The 21,035-nt window shown below is 41.7% G+C and overlaps 1 long non-coding RNA gene across 1 annotated transcript; it reads right to left on the bottom strand.

The window, feature by feature from the left end:
- Positions 1-1,534: 1,534 nt before the first annotated feature.
- LOC121280753 lies at positions 1,535-17,766 on the bottom strand. The gene is made up of 4 exons (XR_005943700.1): positions 17,713-17,766; positions 12,679-12,720; positions 1,812-1,921; positions 1,535-1,667 (listed from the first exon to the last, which is right to left on the bottom strand). It is a non-coding gene; the product is annotated as an uncharacterized LOC121280753 (long non-coding RNA).
- Positions 17,767-21,035: the final 3,269 nt, after the last annotated feature.

The following is a 21,035-nucleotide window of genomic DNA, read 5'->3' as shown; positions in this document are numbered from 1 at the left end:
TCACATTTTAACCAACAACTGTTCAAATAGATTAATTTCTGGCAATTTGACATTACTAATTTCCAAGAGGAATAGATGTGATTGTAAACTATTTGAAAATGTTAACACTAGAATAATAGGTTCCTATTTTTTGACTTCTAAGATTATGAGGGGCATGGACAGGGTGGATAGTGAGGAGCCGCTGCCCCCCTTAGTTGAAGGGTCAGTCACGAGGGCCACAAGTTCAAGATGAAGGGCAGAAGGTTTAGGGGGGATGTGCAGAAAAACATTTTTACCCAAAGGGTGGTGACTGTCTGGAATGCGCTGCTGGGAGTGTGGTGGAGGCGGGTTGCCTCACATCCTTTAAAAAGTACCTGGATGAGCACTTGGCATGTCATAACATTCAAGGCTATGGGCCAAGTTCTGGTAAATGGGATAAGATAGGTAGGTCAGGTGTTTCTCACATGTCAGTGCCGACTCGATGGACCGAAGGGCCTCTTCTGCACTGTGTGATTCTGTGATTCTGTAATGTGAGCAATGTTCATTTTCTGTTTTTATTTCATTCATTTATAATCAGTTCTGAGCATCAGGGATTTCCCTGATCCTTTCTTTGCTGGAACTCATAAACAGCTGGTGTAGCTGAGGCAAGCATTACATTGATGATTCATTTCAGGGGAAGCGAGAGTTTACATGAAAGAGACATGAAAAAGGATATGTCAGAAGAGTGGGAAGAGCTCATATGGTGCATGATTCCCAATGTAGGCCAGCTGGGCTGAATGGCCTGCTTCTGTGCTGTAGCTACCATATAATTCTATGTAAACATCTTAAACAATACAGGTTACCTCACACCTTTGATGTAAATTCAATCTTCCCAGTGGTTACAACATTGTTGAATCTTTTACCCAACTGGTTTCTTGTCTACAAATCTCGCTTCACTGAAAAGCAAACAGCCTTGAAACATAGTTCTGTCGAAGGGTCATGAGGACTCGAAACGTCAACTCTTTTCTTCTCCGCTGATGCTGCCAGACCTGCTGAGTTTTTCCAGGTAATTCTGTTTTTGTTTTGGATTTCCAGCATCCGCAGTTTTTTTGTTTTTATTTTAGCCTTGAAACATTCCTCCCTGGAACACAAACTGGTCAGGGCTCTCTGAAATAAAATCTTTCATTTTGAATTGATTGAGATTTCACCATGAGGAAATAGGTAAGCCAAACCTGGCACAGAGGAAGAGTTTTGCAAAGTGACAAATTGATCTTGAAACCCAACCCTACTGAAGCTCTCTAGTGACACCAACCTACAATAACAAGAATAACAGCACACACAAAAAATATACTCAAATTGTCACAAAATATAGTAGTATTTTCAGTTCATCGTCATTTTTACAGCTCATGCTTTAACTGTTAAAGTATTGCTTCCTAACAGTTTCCAAAATAATAACTTCCAAAGAGGAACATTGGTGATAGTCAATGAATAATGTTAAAAGATTGACTCCGAGTTTGAGCATTGTCCATTCATTGATAAACAGGGATGGTGATCTAGGTTGTTCCCAATTTCTTCCTTGAGTCTTGTGGAAAGTGGAAACAAGGAACTTTCTGGCATTTAAATCAGGAAACATGCCAAAGCTCTAAGATTTCACCCAATTTGGAGCAATTGTTCTGTTTATCTGTACCACTTGATGATTCTTTTAAATCCTGGAAATGTACAACATTTAAATAGTATTTTAAAATTCAGTTTGTGACCACATAATATCTGTTCAATGGCATCACTTTTCTCAATGTCAAGTGACAGTTCAACACTAATTCCTGACTTATTGGAAAGCTTTAAATAATTCTTACGCTGTTCATCCTCTTCAAGCAGCAAATTAGTCCAACAGCAAAGCCCAGTTTAACCAACAAGAAACCGGAAACTGTGATGATCCAAATGTCTGGAAGGGTTCTCGCTCTCACTGTGAATGACAAAGTTATTATTTAGTCTGACTCTCCATTGCAATTAAAATTTAAAAACTCCAGCCTTTTATTCTATGAAAGATGTGGAAAGTGAAAGTATTCTGCTTTAAACATTAGAGCCAGAGCACCGGATCTTTGTGAAAAATTATCCTGGTGTTTCTTTTTTGAGTCACAGTTTATATATCTGCACATATTTTCACAGATTGTTGTGGGTGGAATGGTTTTGAACTAAAGTGAGCAGCTCTGAGTGAATGAAAAGGGAGATTTTCATTATCTACGTTAGAATAAACCGGATGTAAAATTTTTGTCTTGACCAGACTGTTAGAGTACAGATTCACACCTGAGATTCCTTGGGTGGCAAATTCCCAATCTTGGCTGTGCTGCCCAGGAAGACATTAACTATCAAGGTGCAAAACAGCCACAGGTCTGAAACAATTCATTATTTCAAAAAAACACCTATTTTGATAAGTGCCATTTTACTGAAATTATTCATATCCAACTTTGCTACCATACATGCTTTTGAAGGTTCCATTTTAAAAATAACACTTAACTATGGCACATTTAATTTATTATTTTATTTCAAAATTTTAGATACTAAAATATTATTACACTGCATGATGTAACTTGACAATTTCCTGCACAGGCAGACTCCCAGGGCAGAATGTTCTGCCTGTCAGGTGGGCGGGCCCAACCCGATCTCCAGCAGGCATGGAGCCAATCCCCACCAGCGAAGTGGGCCCCGCTATGTGCCTCAGGGAGATCGCTTTGACTTTTAAATTTATTAAAGATAAAGAAAAGAAAAATCCCTAACATGTCCCCCTCATGTGACAATGTCACCTGAGTTGGGACATGTTCATAATTTACAGAACAACTTTATTACAATTTTTAAAACCCTGCATGAAATCTCATCCCGCCGGTGGATGAGGTTTCATGTTTTCTCTACTCCCCGCCAGGGCTCCTGGCCTGCGCGCCGACCTTAATGTTGGATGGGCAGGTCCTTTAATTGCTTAATCGATCCTGTCAATGGCCTCAAATCAGCTGATTTTGCTGTGCTCCTGCCTTCCTGAAAATTTAAATGGGGCGGGGTGACATCGGGGGTTCTGCCCGACATTATCCCACATCATTATACAGGTCGGTCCCCTGCTCACCGATGGCAAAATTCTGCCCCCAGTGGAATTCTGCTCAATTAGATTATCTGCCATAACATTGGTCATGGTCAATATTTTAATCCATTAAACAGAACGATGAATGTGTCTGCCATGAAACGCCCTAACCGTTTCTGTCTATTTTACTGTCCATGTCAATGTATTTTTCTTCTCTAATGTCTGGTTTGCAATCCACAATTTATTCCTGTGTTCAGTGATCTATAATGTCACTGTTCAGGAAGTGAGTGTTTGAATCTTGAACCTCCTGCCCAATGGAATCGGGACTAAATATCCCAGGAAAAGGCCAGGAATGGCTTGGCTTACTGACATGGGGCAAACCCTGCATGGGTGGGCAGAAATGGAGGCTTGTGGGACCCACATGGGGACGTCTCCGTACCCGTCCCATTCCCATCATCAGCTACTTTGATCAACACGGGAAATGGGGCGGGTGTCAAGCCCACACACAGCACTCCCCACTTTGTGAGCTCCGTTGCAGGGATGGGCATTTCAGACATCCCCTATTTTCACGCAGTTAGGCCGCCTTCTGATGCGGTCCATGGCTTTGTGATATTGTGCGCATGCCAATGTAGACAATGACATGTGCCTTTAAGATCTGCATAGTGACATCACTATGGCATCAACCTGTTGAAGGCTGGAGGGTAAAAGGTACAGCCTCCATGTTAGATGTTGATTATTGCCTGTCATCTCTATGGCAGATGTTTGATACAGGCTATGACTCTCTATCAGTAAGGCATTATGTTTACCTCATGAGTGAAGCATATACTCAGATAATCAGCCTATGTAACTGTTAGGACCCAGGATAGATCAAGGCCTGTGCAGAGCTGTACATAGTTGTTGGCAGCAATAAACTTCATGTCATTGTGTTTGACCTGAACCCTTGTCAGTTCCTGTCATAAAGTTGATCTTCAGACAACTTTTCTTCGTGGAAACATTTAACTTTATTTACAAGACAGCAGCAGCAGCTACACATGTGCATCAAACTCCATAACTAAAGAATAGCTCTCCTGTGGAGGTTCCCTGCTCTGCTAACACATTGGTTTACACAGATGATGTGATCTTACAACACAGAATTATTATTAAAGCTACTGTCCTACATTGCTCAAAACTAGAAGTTCTACAGTTTCAATATCTTGCTTAGCATTGATAGCATAGAAACAGATCCCTTGAGGTCTAAGTCAAGACTATCAACATGTATGGTGGCAGCAGAACATAAGAGACCATGACATGGTTGGTAGCGGTGTTCGCTTAAAGATCTTGCAGCAGTGAAGATAATTTCTGAAGATACCAGAACACAAGGCCAGAGACAACTCAAGCAGCAACACCAATGGTAGTGATTCCACTTACCCAGCTCCAATCCAGACTCCTCGAGGGAAGGACAGTCTGGAAGCGCAGCATTCACAGTGAAGTCACTCACAGGGAACCTCAGTCCAGGTGCCTCGGTTCAAAAATAAAAACAAGGTCCAGTTCTTCAACCACAAGAACATGGCATCCGACATTAGGCACAGAGACTAGTTCCAACAAACGCCAGGGTTCAAAAGCGAGTGAAGACTTCACTCCAATCTCAATGGTTTGGGCAGCAGCCTTCGCTTTGTATGAACATCAGGATCAGCTATTTGTAAGTTACTCACCTTAACCGTGAAGGCTAGCGTGTCGGGATTGTTAGCAAAAAACAAACGTGTCCCAGGCTGAGGGGGCCAGAGAGGCAGGTTCCAATGGCTCTCGGCAGAGCTCAGCACAACTGTCGGTCGGTTCCGTCATTTTGTTTCGGCACCAAAACCAGCTTTCCCGCCCCAACAATCGGGGAGGGTAGAATAAAACGGCAGTTTCAATCCTGCACCAGAAACAAGAAGCAAGGCACAATCTTTGTAATCTAAAGATCTGCAACTTAAAATTCTTTCTCCTTATTTCAAGCCAGGCTAAGCCAATCATCTAAAGTGCTACTTTTAAAACATACAGCAAAAGAAGAAGCAAGCTTTTTCACTTAGCAGCACACAGTTATGAGCCCACAGGAATACATTGTTGCAGCATCCAAAGAGATACAGCGCTCAGCAACTACATTTGGGTAGCATCCAGTGCAGCCAATAACCAAGAGCATCACAATGGTGAATAGAGATTTGATTTTGAACTGGCAACCAGGAGGTCTTCTTGCAGAATTTCAACTCTTCAGACAGAAGATGCGCTTACACCTTCTGGACCAGCAGGTACAGAAACAAGAGAGAAAAGTTGCCAAATTACTAATTGCTCTTGGCAACGAGGGGTTAATGGGGCCAATGTGTGTAAACTCATCATGTCTATCTGATGAAGACGCCGATAAAATCTTCAAAATCATCGAAAGTCAACTAGAGGTTAACTTTAGAATTCACCAGCTAGAGTTCATGTCGTATCAACAACAACCAAGTGAAAGCATCAATCAATTCATAAATAGGTGCCGGAGCAAAGGAGTCGAACGTGACTTCAATGCCGATGAACTTGTGGAGAGAGTGATGGAGCTTGTCATCGCTTCAACACCCATCAAGAACTTCAGGAAAACTCTAATAGACAAAGCCAGAGGTTACTCAATAGGTGCACTTCTGGATGAAGGTAGAAGATTTGAGGCATTAGTGGCTGGCGGACAGAACCTTCAAGCCTTCAATCACAAATCTACCATTGCCAAGATAACCAAAACATCAAAGACACCCAAAGCCTGACAGCAGTGTGGTCTTACACACTTACCCAGGCAATGTCCAGCTTTTTCTGACATGTGCAAACTCTGTTTCACCAGAGGCCGTTGGACAAAAATCTGTCACAAATGCAATAAAACAGACTTGCCAAGGTACAAAACTCACATCAAAGAAAAACTCCACATAAATCCGACACCAATCACAGTTCCAGCGCTCGTCCTGTAAAATGTAAACATGTCAATGAAGTGCAAGACTTCCCCAATACACCACAGTGTACAGATCCAGGCCAAACTATACACATTGTCAACCTCACTTACCATGTGAATGGGGTCAGATGAGTTGAAATATTTGCATCTGAAAACGTTAAATATTCACAACACTGTGGACAGTATACTATTCGAGCAAAAATCAAAACAGGTGCTAAGGCCAAGATCTTACCATTGCATGTTCCCAACACCACATAAGTGGGACAATGGCACAGCTTAATCCAGTCAACATCTGACAGACTTACCATCTACAATGGGTCTGACATCCACTGCTTTTCACCATCACAATCCAATGCCAATATCGAAGACCCAGGTGGACACCGGAGATTTTTTATGTTGTGGAAATCAGTGGCCCGGAAATCTTGGTCTGCCAGTGTACAGTGACATGAACTTGCTTACTGTCCACATCGCGGCAGAGGACACTATCACCGTACAGGAAAACACCAAATGATGAATCGATTGCATAATGGACCTGACAACCATGTACCCAGATCGCTACCACATCATCGGAGACTTCAGAGGTGACACAGTGCTGCACCTAAAGGATGATGCTCAAACCAGCATTGACCCATCTTGGGGCAGCATCCATATCCAAGGCAAGTTGAATGCACAGTTGGACACGATGGTCTAAAGAGGGATGAGTTCACTATGTTTATGACGGGACCCAAGACACTCAATGTGATATAAAATCCCCACACTTGAGGGTCTGAATCCCAAGTCTGCGGGAGCCCAATGCTTCCCCAAATTGGATGCCACGAATCCATCCATCTGGCATTAGCATCACAAGAGCTCACCATTTTTCATATTGTATTTGGACAGTATTGCTTCTTGCGCTTGCAGTTTGGGCTCTCGGTGAGTCAAGACATGTTCGAGAAACACATGGACCACATCACAGAGACTTGCCCAGGTGCCTGTGCATCACTGATGACATCACAGTCCTTGGTAAGACTAATGGGAAATATGACAACAATCTACACATGCTCATGGAGCCATTTTGAGCAAGGTCAAACTGAAATGATACAACAGGCCACCCAAGAAGACCAACAGCTTCAGCAGCTGAAGAAAGTTATTCTCGCAGGTTGGCCTGATCACATCACGGATATCGAAGAAAGTATCTGATAATTTTGGCACTGCAGGAAATGAACTGGGCATCTCCAGAAGCATCATATTCAAATTCAAGCTGGTCCTCATACCTCAGGCAATGTGCCAAACCATAGTAAGTCACCTGATCATCGAACACATGGGTGCAGAATGAACAACACACCTTGCCAGAGAATCAGTTTGTCAGCCAGGTGTTAAAAAGGACATTGACAAATTGACAGAGAAAGACCATACTTGTCATATGCACCAACCACAGCACGGCAGAGAACTATTGTCACCACATGTTACCACTGTTCCAGCAATCGTACTGAAGGCTTGTGCTCCAGAGCTTGCTGCACCCTTAGCCAAGCTGTTCCATCACTGGCATCTACCTGGCTATGTGGAAAATTGCCCAGGTATGTCCTGTACACAAGATGCAGGACAAATCCAACCTGGCCAATTACCGCCCCATCAACCTACTCTTGACCATCAGTAAAGTAATGGAAGAGGTCATCGACAGTGCTATCAAGCGGCACTTGCTTAGCAATAACCGACTCACTGATGCCAAGTTTGGGTTCCGCCAGGGCCACTCAGCTCCTGACATCACTACAGCCTGGGTTCAAACATGGACAAAAGAGCTGATTTCCCAAGGTGAGGTGAGAGTGACTGCCTTTGACATCAAGGCCACATTTGACTGAGTGTGGCATCAAGGATTCTTAGCAAAACTGAAGTCAATGGGGATCAGGAGGAAAACTCTCCACTGGTTGGAGTCATGCCCTGCACAAAGGAAGATGGTTGTGGTTGTTGGAGGTCAGTCATCTCAACTCCAGGGAATCACTGCAGGAGTTCCTCAGGGTAGTGTCCTAGGCCCAAACATCTTCAGCTGCTTCATCAATGACCTTCCACTATGAGGTCAGTAGTGGGGATGTTCAATGATGATGTTCAGGACCATTTCTGACTCCTCAGATACTGAAGCAGTCCATGTCCAAATGCAGCAAGACCTGGACAATATCTAGGCTTGGGTTGACAAGTGACAAGTAACGATCATGCCACTCAAGTGTCAGGCAATGACCATCTCCAAAAAGAGAGAAGCCAATCATTGCCCCCTGATGTTTAATGGCATTACCATCACTGAATCTCCAACTATCAACATCCTAGGAGTTACCATTAACCAGAAACTGAACTGGACTAGCCATATAAATAATGTGGTTACAAGAGCAAGTCAGAGGCTAGGAATCCTGCGACGAGTAACTCACCTCCTGACTCCCCAAAGCCTGTCCACCATCTACAAGACACAAGACAGGAGTGTGATATAATACTCTCCAATTGCCTTCATGAGTGTAGCATCCACAACACTCAAGAAGCTTGACACCATCCAGGACAAAGCAGCCCACTTGATTGGCACCTCATCCACAAACGTTCACTCCCTCCACCACCGACGCACAGTAGCAGCAGTGTGTACCATCTACAAGATGCACTGCAGGAATTCACCAAGGCTCCTTTGACAGCACCTTCAAACTCACAACCACTACCATCTAGAAGAACAAGGGCAGCAAATAGACGGGAATACCACCAACTGGAATTTCCCCTCCAAGTCACTCACAATCTTGAAATGGAAATATATCACCATTCCTTCACTATTGCTGGCTCAAAATCCCAGAACTCCCTCCCTAACAGCACTGCGGAAATGTGGATGTACCTACACCACATGGATTGCAGCGGTTCAAGAAGGTAGCTCACCACCACCTTCTCAAGGGCAATTAGGGATGGGCAATAAATGTTGTGCCAGCCAGCGAAGCCCACATCCCATGAATGAATAAAAAAGACATGAAATCCCCTCTGTCCTATGCTTGAAAATTGCCACTGGTTTATTCCACCTAAATGGCAAAGATTACATTTTGATAACGGATCATTTTTACCAAATTCCCTTTCATTCACCAGATCAAGGACATGACCAGAAGCATGATTGTTGACACGCTCACTGCAATTTTCAACATGTTTTGTGTGCCTGAAACCATCATTTCAGACAATGGTTCCCAATATACAGGCGTGAGAAATTGATGATATTTTAAGAATATTTTTGAGAAAGATTGTGTATTCTGTGGAAAAGGTTTTGTGTGTGTGTGTGTGTGTGTGTGTGTGTGTGTGTATGTGTGTGTGTGCGAGAGAGTGTGTGTGTGTTTGTTTGTGTGTGTGTGTGTGTGTTTGTGTGTGGGCAGAGATTAATATGAGACCGGTTGTCTGGGGGGTTTAAGACATGGACAGGATAGAGGTGTTGCGTTAGACCTCCCATTTGCAATTTTAGATAAGTTGAGAGCTTGTTTGAATATCAAAGCGGAGTCAGAGGTGAGAAAGAAACATGTTTACATCTTGCAGGAGTTCCACGGGTAAATAGAAGGGGGCGGGGATATTATAGTTTGCTGACCCAAAATTAAAGACAAGATGGAAATATGAAAGATCTTATATTTGGAAGGATTTGAGTTTTAAAGAGGTGTGAACACAATGCAACCTGAGATGAACCGAGGAAAGAAGGTATTTTAGAGTTACTGTGGAATGCTTGGGATAGCTGTTGAGCTGCAGCTGAAGATGTAGCTGTTTGAGTTGTTGATAGCAGTTGGAGCTGAGTTGGAAGCCGTTAGCTTTGGATTAGGAGGAGTGTCATTTCAACCAGCCGAGTCAAGCCAGAAAAGTCTTGGAACGCAGCAGGCAATTTATTCTGAAGTTTGGATTCTAGAGTAGAGTGGGAGAGAGTTGCGAGGTCACATGGTATGCCTCTATTGAGCCTACGGCAGTTTGCCTTGAGTAATAATACTGGATTTTTTATAGTTAAACATTTTGAAGGGAGTGTTGCCTGGAAGGGTTTATTTGTGTCTGACCAAGTGTAGAGTCTTTTTGGGGGAATGTTTTGTAAGACTAACCATAATTGTGCAACTGTAATCTTGTGTGTTTCAGTTTTCTTCTATTATTGTTAATAAAACTTTTAATTTTAATCTTTAAAATCCCAACAGTGCTACTGGACATCTTATTGCTGAGATCAGAACATCTTCTTCTTGTTTTCAGAATACAGAAAAAAGGCTATGGACCGTATGCCAAGTTTCCCTCTGGGATTTTGTTTGTGCAGCAATTAACTGGCTGTAGTCATATTAAACTTGGGGGCTCGTCCGGGATCATTAAAATTCCTTGATTGGGTTGGAGTTTGTGATTCCAAGGATATAAGTACAAGAAGAGTGCTGAACTCAGGGGTTTTGTGTTGAGGGGTTTTAAAGTGTTGGACTGCAAAATGGCTTTTCCAATTGCTACAACTTTCTGGGAATGGAAAATGTTACTGTGGAGTATTTGAAATCTCTGACTAAAACTCAGTTGAAAGAATTAGCAGATAAAGTGCAGGTAGAGATAAAAGTGGAATTTCAAAAGGTTGATATTTTAAAGTTGGAGGAAGTGATACCTGAAACAAGTGTGACACAGCTAGAGGTATTAACGCTTCAGTTGCAAATGAATAAACTTCAACTTGAACTTCAGGGAGAAGTTAGCATTTGAGGAAAGAGAGAGGGAAAGGAATAGAGAGCTTCAGAGAGGGAAAGAAGCCAGACGGTATGAATTGCCTAAAGTGAAACTTAGAATAAAGGAAGAAAGGATTGATATTGATTCAGATGGTGACTTTGATTACTTTGAGGAATTTGATTGAACCAGAAATCTCTGGTTAGTGCCTAAGTTTACAGAGGGTGGAGTTGAAATATATTTCACCTCATTTGAAAAGATAGCTATGAAATTGAATTGGCCAAGAGGTGCTTGGGTTATCATGTTACAAAGTGTTTTGTCAGGTACTGCAATGAATGTGCATGCAAGCCTATCAGAGGAACAGTCTGCAGGTTACCAGATAGTAAAGAACACAACAGTAAATGCGTGTGAGCTTGTCCCTGAAGCTTATCAGTGGAAGTTTAGAACTTTAAGGAAAATAACTCATCAGACTTATGTCGAGTTTGCAAGAGAAAAATAAATTACCTGGGGTCAATGGTTCAGGGCATTAAAATTAGATAAGACATTTGAAAATGTGAGAGTGGTTATGATTATGGAAGAATTTAGAAATGGCATTCTGCTAAACATTAAGGCATATTTCGGTGAAAAACAAAGCAAAAGGATCAGGGAAGCTGCTGTTTTAGCTGACACAGATGATATTTTGCACAAACGTTTGAGTGTAGGAAAAGGGTCATGTGGAAATCAGGAAGGACATTGGAGATATAGAAAACCTAGTGATGGTTTAAGTGTTAGTAATAAGGATCAAGCTGAAGGGTGCCAGTCTATTAAAGATGGAAAGGTGGAAAGTAGAGTTAAAGGAAGGTAACTGATATGTTACCATTGTAATAAGGCTGGACATAAAGGATCAAGTTGTTGGAGGTTAAATAGGAGAACTATTGTGGTGGTAGGAACTCAGAAATGTTCTAGAAGTAAGAGTACTGTGGTCTCTGAGATCCAGAGGCAAGAAAAACAATTGGTTCTTGTATACGTGGAGCAGGAAGATTCAGTGGTAGCTAGAGAAGTGGGAATGTGTTCACAACTTAGCCAAAGGAGATCTGAAGGGCAGGTTGCAGAGTTGCTTAAAGATTATATATGTGAAGGGAAAATACAGGGAAGAACAGGAAAGGATGTCAAAATTTTCAGGGATACTGGGACGAGCTATGATAACTAATCTAATGATATAGGTTAGTGCAATTGGTTGTCCAGAAGAGTTATAGCAGGAAAAATATGAATGAAGGGAATCCAAGGTGAAGTCAAACTTACTTTAATGTGTGAGGTAAATTTAAAAAGTGATTTGAAATCAGGAGGGAGTGATTGTTGGGGTAGTAGAGAAATTGCCCATTGCAGGGGATATTGACTATGCCTACTGTAGTGGAGCAGCCTGTTGAGACACAATCATCCGAGATTTTACAGAAAGAGCATCCTGGATCATTTCCCGATGGTATGGTGACGAGATCACAAATGCATGAGTTTAAACAGGATGTGGAAGAATTTAAAAGCCAGGGGAGGATGTTGAAATTCAGTTGGTTGGATCAATCATTGAAAAGATGACTCAGGAGGAGAAGATTAATGAGAATGAGGTGTTGAGGTGTTTAGTTTAGTGAAGATCATGGAATTACAGCAGGAGGATTCAGACTTGAAGCAGTTATATGAGACAGCTTATCCAGAAACAAGAGCAGAATACGTCCCAGAGTGTTATTACATTGAGAACAATGTGTTAATGAGGAAATGGAGATGACCTCATAATCCAGCAGATGAAAAGTGGGCGATAGTGCAACAAGTAACGATAACATGTGGGTACCAGAATGAAATTTTGAGGCTGCCTCATGAAATTCCAATGGCTGGACATTTGTGAATTAGGAAAACTCAAACTTAGATACAGAAGCATTTCTATTGACCTGGACTACACAAAGGTGTGGTCAAATTCTGTCAAACATGTTAGCAGATAGGAAAACCACAAGCAGTCATTAAGCCTGCAATTATAAGTCCAATTTTAGCATTTGAGGAACATTTAACAAGGTCCTCATTGATTATATCCCTTAGACTAAAAGCAGGAATCAGTACTTACTGACAATCATGAATGTGTCCATGAAATTTCCAGAAGCAAAACCTTTAAAGAAAATAACAACAAAGGTGATTGTGGAGGAGTTAGCCCAATTCTTTACTAGATATAGATTACCAAAAGGAATACAGCCGGATCAGGGTTTGAATTTCATGTCACAGCTTTTTAAAGAAGTAATGAACAGCCCAGGAATAAAGAAATGTAGGTTGTCAGCCTATCACCCTGAATCACAATGTGCCTTAGAAAGGTGGCATCAGACTTTAAAGACTATCATTAGATCACATAATCAAGACTACCACATAATTGGGATCGAGGGATTCCATTCTTGTTGTTTACTATTAGAGACGCCCCTAATGAGTCAGCAGCGTTCAATCCTTTTTGTTCCAGATTTCCAGCATCCGCAGTATTTTGCTTTTATTTCAGTCCTTTTGAGTTAATTTATTGTCATGAATTAAGGGGACCTCCCAAACGGATTCAGGAGAAATTAGTGGGTCTAAGCTCTGAAAGAACTCTCCTGGATTTTGTGATGAAATTCAGAGAGAGATTCAGTAATAGGTGTGAGCTTGCTAGGAAATATTTAAAGATACCTCAACAAGTAATGAAGGTAAAGGCAGATTAGAGGGCAATGGCTTGTCATTTTGTGGCTGCGGAAAAAGTGTTAGTATTGGTGCCAGTGTCAGGCGAACTGTTGAAGGTGGGGTTTAGCAGACCTGACCTCATTAAAAAGAGTTTGAGTGAGGGAAAACTATGTAGTAAATACTCCAGATAGAAGAAAGACTCAGCAAGTACGCCTTTTAAATATGCTTAAAGAAATACTTTGACAGACAGAATAAACAGGAGGAGGTACTGATAATTGTATGTAAGAAAACAGAGATAGAAAGGAAGGATTGTGGAAATGACCTTCCTCTGATTAAATTGGACAATGGGAAGATACTTAAAAATTTAAATGTGACATTGGGTTACCTTCCAGCAAAGTGTTGGAGTGATTTAAAAGAGCTATTGCCGTCACACAAAGCAATTTGTAGAAATAAACGGGGAAAACAGATTTAGCTATACATGATGTTGATGTGCCAGAGTCAGAGTTAATAAGGCGATACCCATACACATTATATCCAGGAAATTTAGCTCAAGTGCGAAAGAAGTTCAATTCATGCTACAAAATGACATCATAGGGCCCAGTCACAGTAAATAGAGTTCACCCATTGTAATGGTGTCGAAACTGGGTGGACCACAAAGACTATGTATTGATTGCTGAAAAGTGAATGCAGTAACAAAAGCAAATTCATATCCTATTCCATGATTGGAGGATTTTAATGAGAAATTGGGACAGTCAACATTTATCACAAAAGGTTGAATTGGTGTGTGGATATTGGCAAGCACACATCGGAATAGGCATAAGAGATATCAGCTTTTGTGACACCGGATAATCTATATCAAAGCAAAGTTATGTCGCTTGGTATGAATATTGCAACAGCAACATTTCAGGGACTAACAAAGTGGCTAAGGGTGAAGCAATTGTGCTATGTATATTGATGACTTAATAGTATTCAATCAAATGTGGGAGGAACATTTACAACATTTAAAGGAACAGTTTGATCGACTGCAGGAAGCCAATTTGGTTGTACATTTGGCTAAAAGTGAATTTGCAAAACTGCAAGTCACATCTTTCAGCCATACTGTTGGACATGGTCAAGAGGCCCCACCTGATGCAACAGTAAAAGCTATTATAGAATTCTCAGTGCCTACAGCAAGTTTTGAGATTTCCAGGCATCAGTGGATTTTATTGGAAATTAGTGCCAAGCCTCAGCGGTGCAGTTACTCCACTGACTGGATTCTGAAAAAAGAACAGAAAATTCCAGTGGACACTGAAGTGTCCGAATGCATTTGACAGCTTGGAAGTTGTACTACAAGTACACTTGTTCTATCAGCACCTGATTTTACCAGTGTTGTGGGTGTTGTTGCTGTGTTGCTACAAGAAGGTGAATGGGAAATGAGAAGCCGGTAGGATATTTCCCATGAAATTTGAATGTACACCAGAAGAAATATGCAACTATAGAGAAAGAGACTTGAAGGTTGGTCTTAGCTTTACAGCGTTCTGAAGTATATGTTGCAAACTATTCTTCAGAGACTATACTATATGTACTATCCTTTGAGGTTTCTGGAAAAGTTTCAAGCCAAAAATGCAAGACTGCTTCAGTGGAGTTTATTATTGCAATAATTCAATATTCAAATTATACATGTGACTGGATGGGAAAATTTGATTGCAGCAGGTGCATTGTCAAGAATTTAAAATTCAATAGAACTTGGATATTGGCACATAGAGAATGGTCTGGAATGAACTCTATTTTTCCAAAAGAGTTGTATATATTTTACTGTTTAATGCATGCACGCTATAGCATAATAGCTTTGGTTGCATTGTTAAATGTAGTAAGGAATAAGAAATGGGTTGAAAAAAGAAGCTATCTTTCTGGAATTGTGATGGTTCATTTTTTGTCAAGGAGGGAGGTGTGAGATATGGATTTTTAAAACAATCTTTTGGGGGAATGTTGTGTTATTCTGTGGAAAAGGCTCCATGTGCCAATGTGTGTGTTATGATTTAATTAAGCTGGGCAGGGATTAATATGAGGCAGGTTGTCAAGGGGGGCGTAAAACATGAACAGGATAAAGGTGTTACATTAGACCTAATATTCACATTTTTAGATTAGTTGAGAGTTTGTGTGAATATCAAAGGGGACACAGATGTTAGAAAGGAACATGTTTGCATCTTTCAGGAGTTCCATAGGTAAATATAAGGTGGGGGGGATATTACATTTTATTGACCCAAAAGCAAAGACAAGATGGAAACATGAAAGATCTTATATTTGGAAGGATTTGAGTTTCAAAGAGGTATGAACACAATGGAACCTGAGATGAAAGGGGAAATGTATTTTAGAGTTACTGCAGGGAGCTTAGGATAGCTGTTGAGCTGCAGTTAGAGATGTAGCTGTTTGAACAGTTAGTAGCAGCTGAATCTAAGTTGGGAGCTGTCAGCTCTGAGCTGGGAGGAGGTGCTGTTTGAACCAGCCATCCAGTCAAGCCAGAAAAGCCTTTGGCTGCAATAAGCAGCTTTATTCTGAAGTTTGGATTTCACAGCAGAGTGGGAGAAAGCTGAGAGGACATGTGGTATGCCTCTATTAAAGCTACAGCAATTTGCCATGGATAATATTACTGGACTTTATTATAGCTAAACATCTATAAGGGAGTGTTGCCTGGAAGGTGTTTACTCGCCCGAGAAGCTGGGGGGCAGAGTGCACACCTGCATTGCTCTCCCACCTGGCATGTCAAGCAGGAAAAGGGGGATGTTTTGATATTGTATGCATGCCAATGCAGACAATGACATGTACCTTTAAGAAGGTGCATTTTGACATCACCATGTGTAAGGCTGCAGAATTAAAGGTATAGCCTCCATGTTAGATGCTCACTGTTGCCTGTAACTTCCAAGGTTCACTACTGTCTGTGACCATGGCCTGAATCTTCTGACCAGCGTGGAGGGTGAGCCCCGCTCGCCGACGCATAAGATGATGCGCAGTACCGTCTGGCGTGCGTACCGCCATTACTGCGCGTCATTCCGATCTTCAGTTCAGCAGGTGAGCACCGGAGATGGACCCGTATGGTGTTAGGAGGCATGGAGGTGGGCAAGCGGGCATGGGTTGTTGTAGGGATATAGGGGAACATGGGAGATATGAAGAAGATATGGGGGGAATGAGTGGAATGGGGTGGGGGTCATAGATGGCCATAGATGGATGAGGGAGGAAGGAGGTGAGGATTCTGGGGCCTTATACTCTTTTAACAAACTGGGCAATGTCAAGGGAACAGAGGCAGGCCTTCGAAATTGGCATTCACCTACCTCCGCTCCCACTTCCAACCTGCTTTGGGAGGTGGTGGCCCCTAACACCACACAATGAAAATAGCATGTGGGGGGGGCGGGGTCTTGGTGGGCTCTGCCCGGCAGGTGGTGGGATCGCAACTTTGGGAAATGGCCCAATGAGCGATCACCAACTCAAAGATGAAAATCCAGGCCTGTGAGTTTACTTATATTAACAGTTTTATGACCACTTCAGAGGGTTTTTAAAAGTAGTTTCTTAAATGTTTATCATGGCACTTTCATGAACATTGCAAAGACTTCCCAATATTATTAAAGAGCTCAAGAGTTCAGTATATATTGGATACTGGGTGGGTGGGCATGTGGAGGTAAAGGATGGATGAGGAGCATGGGGGTGAATGGATGAGGGAGGTGGGTGAGTGTGCATGATGTGGTGAAAGGGTGAGGGTGTGAGTAATTTGGCATGGGAGAGATGAAGGTGTGAGGTGTGTGGCTGAGTGTGCATGAGGTGAGGGTCGGCATAGGGCATATGGATGGGTATATGGAGGGGTATAGGGATGATGAGGAAATATGGTGGCAATATGGGGCATTGGGAATGAGGGATGGTTGCAGTGGTAGAGGGGGTGAAGATTAGGAGGGCTCAACTTCATTTACAGAGCTGGGTCAATGTCCCAGTGAACAGAGGCTGCTTGGCTGCTTCGGCAATCACCTGCTTCAGGAGGCCATGGTCCCGACTCCAACCTGCCCCTGACTCTGACAGGGGAATGTACAGTGGGAGGACACGGCTATCCAGGAGGCAGGATAGTGATGTCCAGGAAATGGACCAAGTCCCAATTCTCACCTCAAGGTGGAAACCCAGAGATATACCTTCACTTTTCATGTCCTGGCAGAACCTCCATGGACGCAACCTTGTTATTATCGGATTAAATACAGACAAGGGATGAAGGAAAGTCCTCGAGTCAACCAGCTGATCCTTCAATGCAACACCTATGAGTCTAATCTTAACAATGTGGAATGCGAAAACACATGAAAAGTGATAAGTTATAACAGACCGGTAAGTGACAAGAACTTGCGATGGAGGTTACAAAGAACAAATCTGAAAGACTGACTGTTAACCTTCAATAAGGAGTTAAAAACTTGGGATTAGGGTTACAAAGTTTATAATCTGAGGCTCTTACTGTTAACTTCCAGATAATATGGAATTAAAACTTTGGGTGTGTTTTGATGAAACAAAACACATGTCCAGTTCCTTCTGTCTCGGTCGGCATTCTGAATAATCAGCTGTAACAAACCCTGTTCCTGTTTCTCTTCCTTCAATGTCTTCTCTACAACAGTTTTGCCATCACTATTGATCCAAACAAGTCTCATTGTTTCAGTGACATCAGAGACGGAGCAGGTCAGGGCAAGGTTGTCTCCCTCAGTCACTGCATCAGATGGTTCAGCTGTCACAGTGTAAACTTGAAAATCATTTAGATTTTAAACATTGACTTGATCATTGAAAACAGCAGCAACATTCTGTCTCCTACCTTTAACTGTGATTAGTGTAATGGTCACCCATGTTTTTCTATCCAGAGAACATATGTAAACTCCAGCATCTTCAAACAGCACGGGGACAATCCTCACGCTGAAATTCACACCATTAAAACTTGTCTGGGGACCAGACGATTCCCAAAGTCAGTCCTGTTTACATTGATGGGCTGATGTTTCGATGCAGACGCTATTTCTTTCTCCTGATTTGGAGGATGACGTGGCTTCCAGCTCCATGCAGCAGTGGAGTAAATGTGAAAAATCCTATTGTAATAAGCATAGCAAATCAGATAGAGTTCACTGTGAGCTGTGCCTGATCGATAAGGAGTATAACTCTCACCATATAACTCTGTAATAGAGCGACAGAGAACATTGTGTTAGAATTTTATTGTTGTTGACGTACAGAGAAAATTAAAAGTAATTTGCTGCCACAATTAGATGATCATCAAAGTTCAGATCATCATAATATCATTTGATCATGATTTTGTCAAAGATATGAACTGTTTAAACATTATAAACTTGGGTGAATATAATACCCATAAGACAACAGGAAATTCTAAAAATGAAACCTTTTTGATTTTTAATATGAAGCCATCACAGGCCCAATATTCTGAATTTTGGTCAGCAATATTGAGTCCTGCTGGTGGCAGCTGCAGGACATGTTGAATTTTACTTTTCTCTTAATGTTGAATTTTACACTGGTCCAAGGATGGTTTCCTTCAGGCATTCCTTTCATGTCCAATATGGTCCTTTCAAAATCCTAACCTTCTAACCTTTTCCCTCTGTTCGCCACAATCTTTCTTCGGCAACTGATTTGATCAACTGAACTCTCAACTCTCTCTTTGATATTATTAAAACCATTGTAAGCACCAGCACAACCAGTGTACATATTCTGCTTAAATGACATCCAGTCTGGATGAGCATAAAGTTGTTCCCCTTAAGCATTGAGAAAATCAAAACTATTTTTTCCCCCACTAAAACTCCATTCCGTAGTTACCAACTCCATCCCTCTCCCAAGCAACTGTGTGAGGCTGAGGCAGATTGTTCCCCGTTTGGTGTCATATTTGACCACTAGGTGAGCTCCGACCATGTGGTTGTGCAACGACTAAGACTGCCAATTTCCACCACTGTAACATTACCCGAGTTCAGCCCTGCCTCAGCTCCTCTGCTGCTGAACCCTATCCAGGCTTTTGTTCCCTCTAGACTTGGCTATTCCAACACACTCCTAGCTGGTCTCACACAGTCCATCCTCCATACAGCTGAGGTCATTAAAAACTCCACTGCCTGTGTTCTTACTCATACCAAGTCCTATTCAACCATCATTCCTGTGCTCACTGACCTACATTGGCTCCCAGTCAAGCAATGCCTCAGTTATAAAATTCTCATCCTTGTTTTCAAATCCCTCCATAGTCTGGCTGCTCCCTATCTTTGTAATCTGCTCTAGCCACACAATCCTGAAAAATATCTGCACTCATCTACTTCTGGCCCCTTGATTTTAATTGCTCCATCATTGGTGCTGTCCCTTCAGCCAACTAGGCCCTCAGTCTTGGAATTTGTACCTCAACCTCTTGGCCTCTCTACCTCTCCTTCCTTCTTCAAGCTGCCTCTTAAAATCCACCTCTTTGGACCAAGCTTATGGCCTTAATGTCATTGTGAATGGCACGGTGTCAAATCTTGCTTCATAACGTTCCTGTGAAGTGCCTTGGGACTTTTATTATGCCAAAGGCACAATATAATTATAAGTTACATTGTTGTTACTACCTGGAACAATTATTCAAAGACAAACTACCTGACTCCAGTACTCACCTGACCACAATGGCCATGTCAGCTCCATGATCCTGGGCCATATTAACATAACCCACCAAGCAAGGTTACTGTGGTTTGAGTTGGTGGCAACCTGTGGGTTTTTTGCTTTTACACCGAACATTTATCTCCTCTGATATATAATACTTTTGCACAAACATTATTCCTGTGCAAGAAGTGCACAATCTTATTTCTTTTTCATTGTTTCTGTTAAAGCCTTCAGTTCTGTCAGCGTGCCTAGAAATGCTTTAATTGCTGCTGAAAAACAACATGGCAGCTGACAAGATTGAAATGTTTTAATTATTGCCCAGGAAGCAATTGCGATCTTTTCTGAAAGAAATATGAGGATAATTTGGTGTTATGTGATGGTGTAAATGGGTAATGATAAATTGGCAGCAAGTTTTACATCCCAGAAAGATGGCTTGCTATTTCATGTGGTCAAAAGATCTGTCTACATTCTATTCCACACTAAATCCTCCTCTCCCATCCTCACTGACAGACACTGGCTCCCTGTCCTGTCCATCAACACATCAAATCTAAAATCCTCATCATTGTCGACAAATCTCTCCACAGCCTCACCCCAGTTTACCTCTAGAATTTCCTCCAGGATGATCTCCTTTCACATTCCCTGTCATCCTCTCTCTGTTCCCTCCCTCTATTCCACCATTGATGATAAAAACCTTCTGTTTACTCAGCCTAAACCTATGGGACTCCCTCCCTGAACCCCTCCACCTCTTGCTGTGTTTTCACACAGACTGAAAATCTAAACATTGTCCAGCTTTACAGTCACCTCTCTGAAAATTCGCAACAATCTTGATTTCCACTTTGTGGAGGATTTTTTTTTCTTTCTTCAAAATGCTGTTTCTGAAAACATTTTAGTTTTAATCATAGTATGTTAATCCTAATAAAAATAACACATTTGTTATCAAAATATAAAAGATTTCAAACACATACATAAAACTAAAATTACTTACTCTTTTAATAGCTCCTAAAATTCTTAATTAACCTGACTCCCAATTATACCCCCTTTAAAGCAATGGCCCAAAATATATTTTAGATTTAAAACAAACTCAGCAAGTTAACACAATACATTGGACAGTAGAATTCCAAATGGCATTTCCCAAACTTTAGTTTCATTATATAGCAGACTTATGCACAAATGCTGGACACT

This window comes from Carcharodon carcharias, chromosome 8 (genome assembly GCF_017639515.1).
Source record: "Carcharodon carcharias isolate sCarCar2 chromosome 8, sCarCar2.pri, whole genome shotgun sequence".
In the NCBI taxonomy this organism is placed as follows: Eukaryota; Metazoa; Chordata; class Chondrichthyes; order Lamniformes; family Lamnidae; genus Carcharodon; species Carcharodon carcharias.
The sequence above is the reverse complement of the archived record's forward strand: the minus strand, read 5'-3'. Positions and strand labels throughout refer to the sequence as shown.